This window comes from Schistocerca cancellata, chromosome 4 (assembly GCF_023864275.1).
Source record: "Schistocerca cancellata isolate TAMUIC-IGC-003103 chromosome 4, iqSchCanc2.1, whole genome shotgun sequence".
NCBI lineage: Eukaryota > Metazoa > Arthropoda > Insecta > Orthoptera > Acrididae > Schistocerca > Schistocerca cancellata.
This window is the reverse complement of record NC_064629.1, coordinates 868,482,035-868,495,170: the sequence shown is the minus strand read 5'-3', so window position 1 is coordinate 868,495,170 and position 13,136 is coordinate 868,482,035. Positions and strand designations below refer to the sequence as shown.

The 13,136-nt window shown below is 39.8% G+C and overlaps 1 pseudogene; it reads left to right on the top strand.

Moving 5' to 3' along the window:
- Window positions 1-243: 243 nt before the first annotated feature.
- On the top strand, window positions 244-361 carry LOC126186108 (5S ribosomal RNA; annotated as a pseudogene).
- The last annotated feature ends 12,775 nt before the right edge of the window (window positions 362-13,136 follow it).

Here is a 13,136-nt window from a genome sequence, read left to right as displayed (position 1 = left end):
TCTTATCGTCCACGTTTCGCTTCCTCACAAGGCTACTTTCCAGATAAATCCCTTCTGAGAAAACATCCTAACAATTATGTTTATATTCGACGTGAACTAATTTCACTTCATCAGCAAAGTTTCTCATGCCATTGCCGGCCTACATTTCATATCCACTCTACTTTGGCCATTATAAGTTATTTTACTGGCCAAATAGCAGAAATCAACTACTAATGTTATACAAAACTATCATCATTCTGATTGGCCAACGGCCTTGCCGCAGTGGTAACACCGGTTCCCGTCAGATCACCGAAGTTCAGCGCTGTCGTGCTGGGCTAGCACTTGGATGGGTGACCATCCCGTCTGCCTAGCGCTGTTGGCAAGCGGGGCGCACTCAGCCCTTGTGAGGCAAACTGAGGAGCTACTTGATTGAGAAGTAGCGGCTCTGGTCTCGGAAACTGACATACGGCCGGGAGAGCGGTGTGCTGACCGCATGCCCCTCCATATCCGCATCCAGTGACGCCTGTGAGCTAAGGATGACACGGCAACCGGTCCGTACCTTTGGGCCTTCATGGCCTGTGTGGGAGGAGTTAATTAGTTAGTTAGTTAGTCAATCCTTCTGACTGAAGGTCTGAGGGAATTCGGCCCTTCACGTTTGTAATCAAATCGAACAACTGCAGCCGTCCTTTCGATGTTATTTATTATGTAGATACGAGTTTTGATGATTCAGTACACCATCTTCGGGCCTTAACTAAGGCTGAGGAGATAACTACTTAGCGCGCGTGATTCCATCAGAGGTCAACATCTATGAACTGGTTTCCGTAGACTGTAACACCGATATTGTGTCTCCAACCATCAACCACCAACTCGCTAATAATAGTGTTGCATTTCCTAATCTACTTCTCTCGGAGCCACCTGATTTTATTCGACTGCATTCCGCTTTCCGTGTTTCGATTTTGTTGATTTTCATCTTGTATCCTCCTTTCAAGACACGATTCATTCCGTTCAACTGCGCTTGCAAGACGTTTGCTTTCTCTGACAGAATGTTATCGGCAACCCCGAAAAATTTCGTTTCTTCTCTCTGTACTTTAATTTGGGTTCAAGCTTTTTCTTTAGTTTCCTTTACTGCTTGCTCAATATAGAGGCTGAATAAGATCAGGGATAGAGTGTAATCCTGTCTCACTCCATTCTCAACTACTGCTTCTTTTTCGTATCCTTTGTGCAAAATCCAGATGGCAGTTTTAAGGCACAATTTCTAAGAGTTTATCCTAGTCAACATGTTCAAAGGCTTTCTCTAAGTCTACAAATGATATAAACGTAGGTTTTCCTTCTATTAACCTATCTTGTATGATAAGTCGTGAGCTCTGTATTGCCTTGCATGTTCGTACATTTCACCGGAACCAAAACTGATCTCCTCAGAAGTAGGCTTCTACCAGTTTTTCCAGTCCTCTGTAAATGATTCGTGGCAGTATTTTGCGGACATGTACTATTAAACTGATAAGGCGTTAATATTGACACATGTAAGCACCTGCTTTTATTCGGAATTTGAATTATTACATTTTTCTTGAAGTCTGAGAATATTTCGCCTGCATACCAGGTGAAATAGTTTTTATGACTGGCTTCTCCAAGGTTAAAAGTAGTTCTGAGGGTCAATGGTCATACATTGTTAATATGAAATTGGGTGGCCAGATTTAAAAAAAGATCATGCCATTCAGTGCTACTTATATGGTTTTGATGTAAGATATCTGCGGTATAACAGTATACCGTCCACTAAGTTCTGACAGTAACGCAAATATGTTCCTTTGACAGGTAACTTGATGCACTTGAAAATAGCTACACAGGAAAACTGTACGGTAGAGAACAAGAAAATTCTAATCTAAGATACAACAGCAAAATGCGGCGAATGTATCTGATTAACAAAAAGCTGATCAGTTAGCAAATTAGTGGCGAAACATAAATTTTTACTCCAGTGCCATGTTTTACAAAGCACATCATTATTTACATTGACAAAGCAGTAAAGGAAACTAAGGAGAGACATTAAATTTCAGGGAGAAGAAATTAAAAATTTCAGGTTTTCGGATCACATCATAATTATGGCAGAGACTACAAATGAGTTGGAAGATCAGCTGAACGCAGAAGATTCCATCCTTAAAAGGGATTATGAGATGAGTATCAACAAAATTAAAATAAATGGAACGGAACGAAGTCGAATTAAATGGGGCGATGCAGAGGGAATTAAAGTACGAAGTAAGGCACTAAAAGTAGTCTATGGGTTTTGCTGAATGAGCAGAAAAATAACTGACGAAGTCAGGACTAAAGAAGATATAAAATGTAGACTAAAAATAACAAGAAAATATTTTCTTAATTTGAAATATGTTAATATCGAGTACAAAATGGAGTTTTAGGGAGTATTCTGAAGTTATTTCTCTGAAATTTAGTCTTGTGCAAAAGTGAAACGTGGACGATAAATAGTTCAGATAAAAATATAATTTAAACTTTTGATATGTGGTGCTACAGAAGAGGGATGAAGATTAGAGTGGCAGATTGGGTAACTAACGAAAAGGTACTGAACTAAATTGGGGGAAAATGGAATCTATGGCACAGCTTGAATAAAGGAATAATCAGGTGAGAGAACACATCCGGTAGCTTCAAGGCATTGTCAGTTTTGTAATAGAGGTAAGTTTTTGTGTGTATGTGAGAGGGGGGAGGGGGGAGAGTCAAAATTGCAGCGGAGGAGGCCAAGTCTTGACTATGTTAAGTAGTTTCAAATAGATGTAGGTTGCAGTACTTATGCAGACATGAAAAGGGTTGGCAGCATACTCTGGTGTGCAGAGCTGCATCAAATCTCTCTTTGAAATGAACACCACGACAAAATTATTATGGTGGCATAGCTTACAATAGTTTGAACCCAAGGTACTCTTTCAGAATGTGTTTATCCAATTACAAGATTAAATTTGTCAACCGAAGTTGTCTTTTTCTACGTATTTTGTCTGCGAACAATGTTTCTTGTTTTCTTCTGTTACTCAACATACACTTAACATATGTTAAAATGTAAGAATATTGTTATTAAAACATGATATGAGTTTTGATTGTGAACCAGTTACATACCAGATAACGATCTAATCTCAAGGTTACGGTGTAAGCTGATACCACACCCACGTCTCTAGGCCAATTGTGTGTAGTAAATTCTAAATAAGTATGTAACCTGATATTCGTCACGTGTCAAGAGAAGATTCTCCTTTCCGCCACCCACACCTATAGATCAATTGTATCACATAAAAATGGCGGGAAAATGAAGTTCGCTCGTCCTCTGTATTGGTACAGGACCTAAAATCAGGGTCACTCTTTCCCCACTGATTTAGGACAATAGGGTGACTTACAAATAGTGAGAAAACAAGTTCCCCTCTCCCACTCCCTCTCACCCCTTTCCTCTTTAGAGCAAATTTGTGAGTCTCGTCATTCGAGGTCTGTGCACCGTTGTAATAATTAAGCACCAGCAGAAATCAGACTCTGGACAGAATAAAAACAATAAGGATAGGGCCACATTCGAATGTAAGAATTATTACATCCATCTTTCTCATTATTATTCATTGATTAATATATTTTATGTGATTTTACTTGTGAGTCTTTTTTGTTTTAAGAGCGCAGCGCCTCCGTAGTGCTGTGTAGCGGAAATCAGCACTATTTGTTACGTTGGAGCAGGACTTGCAGGTGTTCAAGTTTCTATTTTCTACACTACCGCAGCATCCCCCGATTTATGGAATCAGCAGCTCGAGTATCCTACACCACAGTAGCGGCAGCACCAGCGGGAGCACGCAACTTCATCGTGGGCTGAAAAAACGAAGCCAGTGTATAGACCCTAGCAGCAACCGTTTAGCGAGGGGTTAGCAGAATTTTCTCAACCCGCTGAGCAGCAGGTAAGTGGCTCCAGGATACTGCTCTTCGTCAATACTATCATGTGATTGTCAAGACTGTGCCTAGGTGGATACACCAGTTCCCCTTAGGTCACTGAAGTTATGCATCGTTGGTTGTGGGCAGGACATTGACCAAGTCAAGGTACACAATGCACTGTAGTCAATTTTCCCGTTGCCTTTAAGGCAGAGGGAATAGTAGGGGTGCTCGCGTAAAGACCCGAATAACCAGTCTTTGTGCCAATGTTTTAGTTATTTATTTACACGTCAAGTTCCATAGGTCCAAATTAACGAGCATAGCTCCAATGTCATGGAAGCGTCACTACTCGAAATTACAATATAAAAGTAATAACAGATAATAATGAATTTTTATGAACGCGAAAAAAGTCAGTCCATAAGTTTAAGTAAACGCAGTCAACAATACTACAAGAATCAGCTTAATTTTGCAAGGAACTCCTCGACAGAATAGAAGGAGTGACCCATGAGGAAGCTCTTCAGTTTCGATTTGAAGGCGCGTGGATTACTGCTAAGGTTTTTGAATTCGAGTGGTAGCCTATTGAAAATGGATGTATCAGTATACTGCACATCCTTTCGCACAAGACATAAGGAAGTCCGATCCAAATGCAGGTTTGATTTCTGCCGAGTATTAAATGAGTGAAAGCTGCTTATTCTTGGAAATACTCTAATATTGTTAACAAGAAATGACGGTAAGGAATATATATATTGAGAGGACAAAGTCAAAATACCGAGACTCGTGAAAAGGGGTCGACGAGAGGTTCGTGAACTTACACCACTTATCGCCCGAACCGCCCGTTTCTGAGCCACAAACATCCTTTGAGAACAGGAAGAGTTATCCCAAAATATAATACCATACGACATAACCGAATGAAAATAAGCAAAGTAGACTAATGTTCGTGTCGAACGATCAGTCACTTCAGATACAGTTCGAATAGAAAAAATGGCAGCATTTAAGTCTTTGAAGATCCTGAACGTCGGTTTTCCACAACAGCTTACTATCTATCTGAACACCTAGAAATTTGAACTGTTCAGTTTCATTAATCATATGCCCATACTGTTAAATTAAAACCTCAGGTTATGTTGAGTTGTGTGTTAGAAACTGTAAAAACTAGGTCTTACTGTGATTTAGCATTAGTTTATTTTCTACAAGCCATGAACTTAGTTCATGAACTGCACTATTTGAAACCGAGTCAGTATTGTACACAACGTCCTTTACTACCAATGACCTCATCGTCGACTGGACGTCAAACCTCACTCTCTCTTTACAGTGCTCTCTCTAACCGTTATACGAGAATACACTTGACCTTGACGTATATTAATGTTTTGTTTATGTCTTTGAGGCGTAATTGGGAGCTCGATCGGAACACTATTGCCTCCTACAGGATAGTTAACGTGTTCAAGTCCACTTTCAAATTGTCACGTACTACGAGACATAGAAATAGACAATTCATTCGTTTCTGTTGCTAATCATTCGTTTACTAGTGCATCTATTGTCACGTTCGCCGCTGCCAGCTCCACATTCTCTATTTCTGGTCTTACCGTGATTTAGCATTAGTTTATTTTCTACAAGCCATGAACTTAGTGCATGAACTGCACTATTTGAAACCGAGCCAGTATTGTACACAACGTCCTTTACTACCAATGACCTCATCGTCGACTGGACGTTAAACCTCAGTCTTTCTTTACAGTGCTCTCTCTAACCGTTATACGAGAATACACTTGACCTTGACGTATATTAATGTTTTGTTTATGTCTTTGAGGCGTAATTGGGAGCTCGATCGGAACACTATTGCCTCCTACAGGATAGTTAACGTGTTCAAGTCCACTTTCAAATTGTCACGTACTATGAGACATAGAAATAGACAATTCATTCGTTTCTGTTGCTAATCATTCGTTTACTAGTGCATCTATTGTCACGTTCGCCGCTGCCAGCTCCACATTCTCTATTTCTGGTCTTACCGTGATTTAGCATTAGTTTATTTTCTACAAGCCATGAACTTAGTGCATGAACTGCACTATTTGAAACCGAGCCAGTATTGTACACAACGTCCTTTACTACCAATGACCTCATCGTCGACTGGACGTTAAACCTCAGTCTTTCTTTACAGTGCTCTCTCTAACCGTTATACGAGAATACACTTGACCTTGACGTATATTAATGTTTTGTTTATGTCTTTGAGGCGTAATTGGGAGCTCGATCGGAACACTATTGCCTCCTAAAGGATAGTTAACGTGTTCAAGTCCACTTTCAAATTGTCACGTACTACGAGACATAGAAATAGACAATTCATTCGTTTCTGTTGCTAATCATTCGTTTACTAGTGCATCTATTGTCACGTTCCCCGCTGCCAGCTCCACATTCTCTATTTCTGGTCTTACCGTGATTTAGCATTAGTTTATTTTCTACAAGCCATGAACTTAGTTCATTAACTGCACTATTTGAAACCGAGCCGGTATTGTACACAACGTCCTTTACTACCAATGACCTCATCGTCGACTGGACGTTAAACCTCAGTCTTTCTTTACAGTGCTCTCTCTAACCGTTATACGAGAATACACTTGACCTTGACGTATATTAATGTTTTGTTTATGTCTTTGAGGCGTAATTGGGAGCTCGATCGGAACACTATTGCCTCTTACAGGGTAGTTAACGTGTTCAAGTCCACTTTCAAATTGTCACGTACTACGAGACATAGAAATAGAGAATTCATTCGATTCTGTTGCTAATCATTCGTTTACTAGTGCATCTATTATCACGTTCGCCGCTGCCAGCTCCACATTCTCTATTTCTGGTCTTACTGTGATTTAGCATTAGTTTATTTTCTACAAGCCATGAACTTAGTGCATGAACTGCACTATTTGAAACCAAGCCAGTATTGTACACAACGTCCTTTACTACCAATCTAGTGTCATCAGCAAACAGAAATATTTAACAGTTACCCTTAATACTAGAGGGCATGTCATTTATATAAATGAGGAACAGGTGTGGCCCCAACACTGATCCCTGGGGCAACCCCCCCCCCCCTCCTCCTTGACCGTACCCCACTGAGACCACACATCACAGCCATTCTTAATATTGTGAATAATACGTTTTGCTGCTTGCTGCTAAAGTAAGAGGTGAACCAATTGTGAGCTACTCCCTGTATTCCGTAATGGACCAACTTCTGGAGAAATATTTTGTGATCAACACAATCAAATACCTTAGTTCAATCTAAAAATATGCCTTGCGGTCGAAAACTTTTGTTCAACCCATCCTGTACCTCACAGAGAAAAGAGAATATAGAATTTTCAGTTGTTAAACGACTTATAAAGCCGAACTGTACATTTGATAGCAAATCGTGTGATATAAAATGATCACTTATCCTTACATACACAGCCTTTTCAATACCTTTAGCGAACACTGATGGCATAGAAACATTTCTAAAATTATCTATATTATCCCTTTCTCCCTTTTTATAAAGCGGCTTTCCTACTGAGTACTTTCATCGTTCAGAAAATTGACCATTCCTAAAGGAAAAGTTACAAATGTGGCTAAGTACAAGGCTAACATATGCAGCACAATACTTCAGTATTCTGCTAGGCACTCCATCATATCCATGAGAGTTCTTAGTCTTCAGTGATTTAATTATTGAGTCAATCTCCCTCTTGTCTGTATCACAGAGGAGTATTTCAGACATCAATCTCGGAAAGGCATTTGCCAAGAAAGTTATATGATTCCCTGTAGAAACTAAATTTTTATTTAATTCACCAGTAATGCTCATAAAATGATTGTTAAATACTGTACATATATCTGATTTATCAGTAACAGAAATATTTTTACTACGAACTGACTTTATATCGTCGACCTTGTGCTTCTGACCAGACACTTCCTTCACAACTGGCCATATGGTTTTTATTTTGTCCTGCGAATTAGCTATTGTATTTGCGTATCACATACTCTTTGCCTTCCTAATAACATTTTTAAGCACCTTACATTACTGTTTATAATGGGTTACTGTAACTATATTGTGACTACTCCTAACATTTTGATACAATTCCTGCTTTGTTGTACATGGCATCCTTATCCCACTAGTCAGCCACCCGGGCTGCCTATTACTGCTAGTACCCCGTTTAGAACGTTCTAATGGAAAGCAATTCTCAAAGAGCACTAGAAATGTGTTCAGGAAACCGTTATATTTGTCATGTGTGTTATCGGCACTATAAACGTCCTGCCAATCTTGTTCCTTGCCGATGTCTGAAAACTCTCTATCACCGTTGGATTAACTTTCCTACATAGTTTGTAATTATATGTGACATTTGTTTGAGTACAAAAGCCTTTTAGTGTTAAGATTTGTGCATCATTGTCTGAAAGACCACTCACCCTTTTAGTAACAGAAGCGCATCTAGTAATGAGGAATGAATAAAAATGTTGTCTACAGCTGTGATACTATTCCCCTGCATCCTAGTTGGAAAAAAACACAGTCTGCATCAGATCATATGAATTATGAGATCTACCAACATCCTTTTTCTTGCACAATCATATACAAATTTAATATTGAAGTGACCACATATAACCTCGTGATGACTGGGTGTTGTGTGCTGTCCTTAGGTTAGTTAGGTTTAAGTAGTTCTAAGTTATAGGGGACTGATGACCATAGATGCTAAGTCCCATAGTGCTCAGAGCCATTTGAACCATTTGACCACATATAACTAATTTCTGGTACTTCCTATAAAGTGAATCAAGAACCCTCTCTAGCTTGAGCAGAAATGCTCTGACGTCAGAGTTGGGAGACCTATAAACAACAATAATTACAAGTTTAGTTCCACTAAATTCAACTGCCCCTGCACAGAATTCAAATATCTGTTCAGTGCAGTGCCGTGATACGACTATGGACTCAAATGAAATACTGTTTTATACGTCTATATTAAATTTCAAACCTAGTGTCTCATAAAATGAGGTCATGTGAGACCGGTGAATTGGGTTGGCTCAGAGGCCCCTTGATGCTCTCCGAGAGGAGTAGGCTATGTGCTCGCACTGGGTATCACCCTCTGCCTGCTCTCATCATCCCCTCCATGAACACACGCATCCATTACAGTGACGATTACCCACGCAGCTCTCATTCTTCACGAAGGAAAGGTGCCTGTGGGTGTGAAGGATAGGGAAAATATTTACAATTAGGTTACTGAACTTACTGTTCAAGGTCTCCCAGCCATTCATGCAACTTTATGCCATTTAATCACGTGAGTGACAGCATATCGAAGCGAGTGAATGTAGGCTTAGCACTAACACAGACTTAAAATTTATAGTAGAAGTAGAGAACGTTAATTGCGTTGGTACCGAAGTCCAATATACATCGTTTGAGTGGGACTACCGATGTAGCATGATGGAGTATCTCCAGGAGAAGGTGACGACCGTGTATAGCCGCTCTCATATTTCTATCAACATCTGTTACTTTGGAAGGAAGATGTCTGTCATCGATGTGTATGGGGTAGCAACACTGTAATTGAGATTCGTGTATTTACATAACACACTCGAGTACTGCGAACTTTCGTGACCTATGTAGTGCAGTCAGGTTGATTTGCTGACCGCCAGATGTCCAAGCAATAGTCTATGTCTTTGTAAGCTATCTACGTGAGCACGGTGTGTGTGTGTGAGTGAGTTATAACAATGTATAAATTCGTCTGTTCATGCAGTATCTGCGTATGCCACTAGTGCTCCCATAAGTATGGAATCCGCGGATGGAATACCTACGTATTTTGTTGCTCCTATAGGGTTGAATGTCACTACAGGGTTAATTTAAGGTGTACAGGAAACTATAATGTGGCAAATATTACAAAACAGAATGATTGCATTTTTTTAAAAATATTACTGAAATTGAAAATGTGTATTAGTACATATGTAGTAAAATAATATGTGCTACAAAGCTGATCTCTCTGGAGAGAGATCAAGCCGTCCATATCAACTGGCCTGCTAGCTTCCTCCATAAGCGTCCCAAATACCTGATAGATGAGAGCGAGAAAGAAGTGGAGAATGGCCGCTCTTTGTCACATGGGCTAAAGATAAGAGTACTGCCAGTTGGAATTTCTCGTGGTTGCCTCTTCCCAAGAGTTGACCAATGCTCACATACACACACACACGCACATACACTCACACACACACACACACACACACACACACACACACACACACACACACACACACATCTGAGTGATGAAAATCGCACCTCCTTCCACAGCAGCAGCAGCCTCGATGTTACCGACAGGTCATTACATCTAGTAGTCAGGATTCATTTATTCACACCATCCTGTCGTTCAAACGTGAATTGAAAGTTAATAAAATTACACCATAGTCGCTCTGTCTCAGTGAGTAAGGTGAAACAGAAATAGTACAATTACTTATAATCCAGCAAAGTTGCTAAGCTACAATGAGTACACATATTACTATTATTTTTAAGAAAGAAGGAAAAAATAATAAATTCATTATTCATTTTATTTGTTCCTTTTTACAACCATCACAGTGCAGATTAACGGGAGGAGGTCCATCGGTTTGACACTGTGCATCCGGAATATAGTTTCTAATCGTACAGCAAGGTTCTTACTTAAACATATGCCCGTCAGTCTGAAGCATTTGAGATAGCCAGAGAAATCAATGTGAAATGTCGCATAACAATGGTTCATTCGCTTAGGAGACAAATAATAGTCAATTGCATTCGAAGTATGTTGTCTTCCTGTAAGTTCCCTATAAATGTCTAAAAGCAGCTTACACACATTTTGTATCTTAGCCACTCGAAGATGTAATAAGCATTAACAATTTTCTCTCCTTCTAATCGAATCCTTAGATCTCCACTTCCCGCGCCATGACATATTTGGGAATAATTAGGTCGATAATATTTAGGATATCTGGGCTTGTTAGATTTCTTGAATACATCAGTGTCATGCAGTCATCAAGCTTCTTTAAAACTGAGTTAAACGGGTGTTTTCGATGTGCAGGCTCAACGAGCAGTATACATTTATTATCCTCACTTAAATTAGCAACTATTGCTCTGCATGTTTCATGGTTCTGTCATAACCTTTTTATTTTTTCCACAGTTTCTGCTCGAGCGATGGCAATGAACCGACTGTAGGGCCCATTCTATTTTTTTCTTTTATACTTGAAAAAACGAATATGATGTAAATTTTGTTTCATATTTCGGACACTGCTGTTAATGTTTGAATCGTACAGCAGTTGAAAAAACGTTCACCCAATTGCATAACAACTCTCGAAGGGTGAACATGTCAAAATGTGTAGCACATAGAGTTGAAGAATTTTTGTAGTTTTGGTACAGCCCCCTCGTAAAAAATATCGGGAGCTCTGTTTTCTGCCTCCCTAAGTATGACGTAATCCATTTCTGCATTTCTTGTCAACTCATATTTTTGCACATTGTCTTTAAGGATTCTGTCTGAAAAAGTCTCTATAATTTCATGTTCCTTTTCTGTCAACCCTCTCAACTTTTCTCTAAAAAGCCTGGCACTATTCTCTCTATGGTATGTCCGACGCAAACATTCCACTGATTGTTCAAATGTACTTGTCTTGCTTAGCGTTTAGTGATACATCACGTATGTCTTGGCTTCACCCATCAGTTGTAAATTGGCCATCTACAGATTAGTTCCATCTGACAAATTACTCATTCCGCCTGTAGCCAATAGAGCATTAATGAATACCATCACGTCCTCCGTCATTTTGCCGGAGAAAGGTGTGATTACGTTAGCTACTGAAGATTCTACTGAAAAGTGGGACATTGCTCCTGGCGACTTCAATTCACTCGAATCCGACTGTGATTCTTGCACAGCACGAAAAGATTCTATGTTGTTGTTGTGGTCTTCAGTCCTGAGACTGGTTTGATGCAGCTCTCCATGCTACTCTATCCTGTGCAAGATTCTTCATCTCCCAGTATCTACTGCAACCTACATCCTTCTGAATCTGCTTAGTGTATTCATCTCTTGGTCTCCCTCTACGATTTTTACCCTCCACACTGCCCTCCAATGCTAAATTTGTGATCCCTTGATGCCTCAAAACATGTCCTACCAACCGATCCTTCTTCTAGTCAAGTTGTGCCACAAACTTCTCTTCTCCCCAATCCTATTCAATACCTCCTCATTAGTTACGTGATCTACCCACCTTATCTTCAGCATTCTTCTGTAGCACCACATTTCGAAAGCTTCTATTCTCTTCTTGTCCAAACTAGTTATCGTCCATGTTTCACTTCCATACATGGCTACACTCCATACAAATACTTTCAGAAATGACTTCCTGACACTTAAATCTATACTCGATGTTAACAAATTCCTCTTCTTGAGAAACGCTTTCCTTGCTATTGCCAGTCTACATTTTATATCCTCTCTACTTCGACCATCATCAGTTATTTTACTCCCTAAATAGCAAAACTCCTTTACTACTTTAAGTGTCTCATTTCCTAATCTAATTCCCTCAGCATCACCCGACTTAATTTGACTACATTCCATTATGCTCGTTTTGCTTTTGTTGATGTTCATCTTATATCCTCCTTTCAAGACACTGTCCATTCCGTTCAACTGCTCTTCCAAGTCCTTTGCTGTCTCTGACAGAATTACAATGTCATCGGCGAACCTCAGAGTTTTTACTTCTTCTCCATGAATTTTAATACCTACTCCGATTCTAATTGACCCAAAAAATCATCATGGTGTATCTTCTGTTAAGCATTCTCCTCTACCAGCTACCACACTTGCTCCATTAGAGTGGCTATACTATCACTAGTAGTAGCTGGCCTTGCAGTTAGCATTTCTGTGCACTTTATCACTACCTCATTTATACTGAAAATATTTCAAATGGTTCAAATGGCTCTGAGCACTATGGGACTTAACATCTGAGGACATCAGTCCCCTACAACTTAGCACTACTTAAACATAACTAACCTAAGGACATCACACACATCCATGCCCGAGGCAGGATTCAAACCTGCGACCGTAGCGGTCGCGCGGTTCCAGACTGAAGCGCCTAGAACCGCTCTGCCTCAACGAGCGGCTGAAAATATTTGCGTCAAACAGAGAACCATATCACAAACAAGGAAAACAAGACTGACTGTGTACGGAACTAGACTCCACTACTTCTTTTGCCTGATCATCGTCTAATGACAATACACTCGTATGCTGAACGACCATAGCTCTGTACCACTGGTACAAACTTATAACATGTTTCACCATGACCCACTAAATTATAAGTAGTAAGTGACA